This window comes from Berghia stephanieae, chromosome 7 (assembly GCF_034508935.2).
Source record: "Berghia stephanieae isolate SIO BIC M18660-M18661 chromosome 7, UCSD_Bste_1.3, whole genome shotgun sequence".
In the NCBI taxonomy this organism is placed as follows: Eukaryota; Metazoa; Mollusca; class Gastropoda; order Nudibranchia; family Aeolidiidae; genus Berghia; species Berghia stephanieae.
Window position 1 is genome coordinate 65,038,332 of NC_088366.1, and position 5,000 is coordinate 65,043,331.

Genomic DNA, 5,000 nt, shown 5'->3' on the forward strand with positions numbered 1-5,000 from the left:
TTTGGAGGCATGAAGAATCGATTTTATTCAAGCGATCTCATTGGAAAACACAATAATTTCTTAGTAAATACGTAATCGTTAAGTAATGCTTTGAACACGTTGAATAAACAAAATTATTATTCAACGATTGCCGAATATTTTCGCACGTTTTTTTGGTGTGAAATAAAGTGTGAAAGACAGCTGATTGGTAATTATGAATAATCTGTTGGTGCGCATGAATACAAATCCAACGTTTGTCATTCAAGCAGAAGGAGAAAGATACAAATTATGGTGAATAGCAGTACTAATTACCATAACATTTGGTTACAAAATATCTAATAATCTTACTTGGAGGGGTGGAATAAAGTATTCTTAGTATTATTAAAATCGTTTTCTTTTTATCGTGCAGTAACACATATTCGCATGCCATGGGCACGATAGAAATAACTCGTTTAATAAATACAAAGAGATGAAATAATCGTAGACTCTATAATATTAGTTTGATTTGGTTTACACAATGATCTTTGTGATCAAACACGCTTTGGTCTGTTTCTGTGCGGCTAGGTGGTCTAGTGGTATGGTACTCGGATTACCGTTGAAATAGTTAGAATGAAGTTGACGTCACTCTGGTCTTTGCTATTGTTTTTTTGTTAATACAGTTTAGTGAGAATTACTCATAAACACAGGTGGCAAAAAACATAACAAAGACCTGAATGACGTCAACTTCATTTTATCTATCAACGTTTAAGGTTACACATAGTTTTGTTTGTTGATCCACTTTATTTTCGGATGGTAATGTTGTGAGTTTCCTAGCCCAGCGCACAGCATCTGTACTGTAGTCCATGGCTTGCATCAGGGGACAGCAACAACACTTTGAATGGAAAAGCCTAATGATTTATTTACGTATCTCCCGCTGTGAGTATTCCATTCACATGTGTGCAACCAATTCAATACATCACAATACTCACAGCCTCTATCAGCCAGTCTAACACATCCCAGAAGGACATCAATTCTTTTCACACTCACTAATGACTACGCTGCCGAATTCTGGAAAAACGCATATTTAAAAATTTGGCCAGAAAACTCGTCCTTCAAATGGAGAAGTCCCGGGTTTGAGAGTTTTTGCCAAGATTAGAGTCATTTAAATCGGTTGAAACTTGAAGGACGATTATTCTGGCCAAATTTTAAAAGATGTGTTTTTCCAGAGTACAACAACTACTTATTGAGCGTTGGCACTGCCACAAATTATGCTAATCGTCGTGAAGGTTGGTTAATTAATGTCGTAAAATTATTGGACTCCCTCAGAAATATAAATAGATAGAACAAAATAGATAAATATTTAGATCAATAGATAGATAGATAGTAGGTAGGTAGATAGATAGATAGATAGAAAGATAGATAGATAGATAGATAGATAGATAGATAGATAGATAGATAGATAGATAGATAGATAGATAGATAGATAGATAGATAGATAGATAGATAGATAAAATTAGATGAAAAAAAATGAATAGATAGATAGATAGATAGTAGTAGTAGTAGTAGTAGTAGTAGTAGTAGTAGTAGTAGTAGTAGTAGTAGTAGTAGTAGTAGTAGTAGTGTAGTAGTAGTAGTAGTAGTGGTAGTAGTAGTAGTAGTAGTGTAGTAGTAGTAGTAGTAGTAGTAGTAGTGGTAGTGTAGTAGTAGTAGTATGTAGTAGTAGTAGTATAGTAGTAGTAGTAGTAGTAGTAGTAGTAGTAGTATTAGTAGTGGTAGTAGTAGCGTATGGCTACACCTCAAAATTCATTTCATCAACCAGCTTCGAAAGTCTTCCTTCGCCCGAAGGACTGTTTCATAGCCACCTGCAAGTTTAGTTATTGGACAGTGGAGGACAATGTGATTGTTAGTCTCTGGATAGATAGATAGACAGATAGATAGATAGATAGATAGATAGATAGATAGATAGGTATATAGGTAGATAGATAGATAGATAGATAGATAGATAGATAGATAGATAGATAGATAGATAGATAGATAGATAGATAGATAGACGATTTAGATGAAGATGATGATGATGATAAGAGAAGAAGAAGAAGAAGAAGAAGAAGAAGAAGAAGAAGAAGAAGAAGAAGAAGAAGAAGAAGAAGAAGAAGAAGAAGAAGAAGAAGAAGAAGAAGAAGAAGAAGAAGAAGAAGAAGAAGAAGAAGAAGGAGAAGAAGGAAAAGAAGAAGAAGAAGAAGAAGAAGAGAAGAAGAAGAAGAAGAAGAAGAAAGAAGAAGAAGAAGAAGAAGAAGAAGAAGAAGAAGAAGGAGGAGGAGGAGGAGGAGGAGGAGGAGGTGGAGGAGGAGGAGGATAAGGAGGAGGAGGAGGAGGAGGAGAAAAAGAAGAAGAAGAAGGAGGGAGAGGAGGAGGAAGATAAGGAGGAGGTGGATAAGGAGAAAATGAAAGAGAAGATAAAGGCAATCTTTCGTGATGATCTCCAATCTGGCACACTGAGCCATCCGCGAGTTTCAGACAGACTCAAAGACAACCAAATACCAGATCATTACCTAACTAATCTCTTTATCCCCTTGGGATCGTTAGGAATGGCTTGCAATCAGACGTATGATATTATTATGGCTTGAACTAAAGCCAAATTAGGATTGTCTGTTATTGTGGCCTTGTGCTCTGTCTATGTACAACTGGTGGTAAAAGGAAAATAATGAAGGCTGCAATATTGGGGTATTTTTTTAACTCACTCAACCCTTACACCGACTCTATCCGTAGTTTACCAGGGTTACTTTTAACCCATGCCTATTTATTACATTTTTATGAGGCAAAATAGGCGTAGTATCAAGTAGTATCACTTGTTAATGATTGTTGAATAAAATTATCTAGGCTCATTTCAATGCATTTTCCTCCAATTTTGAAAAGTAGGATTGAGTGAGTTCACCCTAAACATTAAAAAAAATAATTTAAAAAATAGGAATAAAAAAGAAGGAAAAAAATGACGCAAAACATTGCCAATTACAATGTTAAACTAGGCCCATAAATGGGTTTGGATGTCAGACCTGCATATATGTACACGTCGGTACAAACCAATTAGGCGATTATTAGCAAAACGCTGTTGTTAAACATTGTTAAACTAGGCCCATAAATGGGTTCGGATGTCAGACCTGCATATATGGCTACGTCGGTACAAACCAATTAGGATTATTAGCGAAACTTAGTTGAAAGGTCCCATAACTCGTCCAGGTAATTAGTTCTTGGCTTCCATCAAATGGGGAAAAAAAGAGAAATAATTTCTGAATAGCATGTCGCTTGTTAATAGGATGTAATAGGCTGACGTCATGTCCGCCCAGCAACGAGCAACTTGGTTCTAAACAAAAAAAAATCGGTTACTTTTTATTCTTCATGCTGGCTAGAACTTTTTCACATGTCATATGTGATCAGAATGTATATATAAAAGTCAAAACATGATCATATTTATAATGTTTTTCTCCTCTGAATACACTTTTATGCTCGTTGGAGAAGTAGTTCATTAAGGTGTCCGCCACTAAGTTACTATGTATCATTACTAGGGAAGTGACGTCATGACTGTTGAAGCCTATTATAACTACAACTATAAACAGACGCAGGTGGAGATGGCTAAGATAATAATAATATCATGTTGTCAAAAGGGAGGCAACTGCCTTGTCAAGAACTTCATTCCGCGAGACGACTGATGGCAGAAGACGAAGAAGCAGACCCAAAATAAACTCGGAGCTTTGCTTTGGAGCTTTTATATAGCGCAATATCCACTAAATGTGCTCAAAACGCTTTACACTGGCCAATAGCAACATTTAACATTTAGGACGGGATACGACGCCTGTTTGGCGATGTTACAATTTTTTTCGGACATTCACAACGCTGTAAACGACCAGGTACTCATTTTACACCTGAGTACGATGAGAGAATGTGAGTAAAGAGTATTTTCCAAGGACTCAACTATGCGCCGAGCGAGGCTCGAACCCAGGACCTTCCGATCCGAAAGCGAGTGTCATACCACTAGACCACATAGCCGCACAAGATCCATGGATAAGGAGCTTAACTCTCCCCTTACCAGCCATTAATAGAATTTTCCCCGAAAATTAACACTCACCCGACACAAAAATAGACTTTTCCAAATAAACAAAAAAGTAACAAGTGCGTTCTATACATAATGCTGTTCAGCAAAATGAGCTCTACAGCACAATGTTCAGTATTTATAGCTGTAATCAAAGTTTTAAGCATTTCTTTACATTTTGATTTGTGATGTACAAGAGAAAACAGAAAGAGAAAATTGTTGGTTGTATCCTAACGAATGTGACAATTTTCCTATGGTTGGTGAGGAAGGGGTATAGAGGCTGGCCTTATCTGTAATAACATCGGTGTCCATAAAGTCGGAGATCAGAAACCGACGTCTGTAGTGCGGCTATGTGGTCTAGTAGTATGACACTCGCTTTTTTGTCGGAAGGTCCTGGGTTCGAGCCTCGCTCGCTGGGCGCATAGTTGAGTCCTTGGAAAAGGCTCTATACTCACTTTCTCACCGTACTCATGTGTCGGGAAAAAAATTATAATATCCACCAACAGGCGTCAGGTCTCGTTCTACATTTTACCTGTTGCTGTTGGTCAGGGACGCCTTGTAAAGAAAGCGCTTTGAGCACGTTTAGTGGATATTGCGCGATATAAAAGCAATTTTAGGGTTGTTTTTTTTAGTAGAGGCCGTATGCGTCCTATGCCTCGATGGTGATTAAGTAGTTAATACTCTTCAACAGTCGTAGCGTCACTTCCTTCCTAATGACGCATGGTAACTTAGTATGACTGGCTCTAAACTATCGGAACAATGGCGGACACCCGTATGAAATATTTCTCCGGCGAGCATAAAAGCGTATCCAGAGGTGAAAAAAACCCATAAATTTGATCATGTTTTGACTTTTACACATTCTGATCACAAGATAGATATATGAAAAGTTCTAGCCAGCATGAAGAATAAAAAGTAATGATTTTCTTTGTTTAGAACCACGATGGCCGCCGTTGCCGGG

The 5,000-nt window shown here is 37.4% G+C and overlaps 1 protein-coding gene across 2 annotated transcripts in view; it reads right to left on the reverse strand.

The window, feature by feature from the left end:
• LOC144977656 (alpha-protein kinase 1-like) overlaps nt 1-5,000 on the reverse strand; it is a 124,201-nt gene that overhangs the window by 33,151 nt on the left and 86,050 nt on the right. The gene's annotated exons all lie outside the window — the stretch shown is intronic.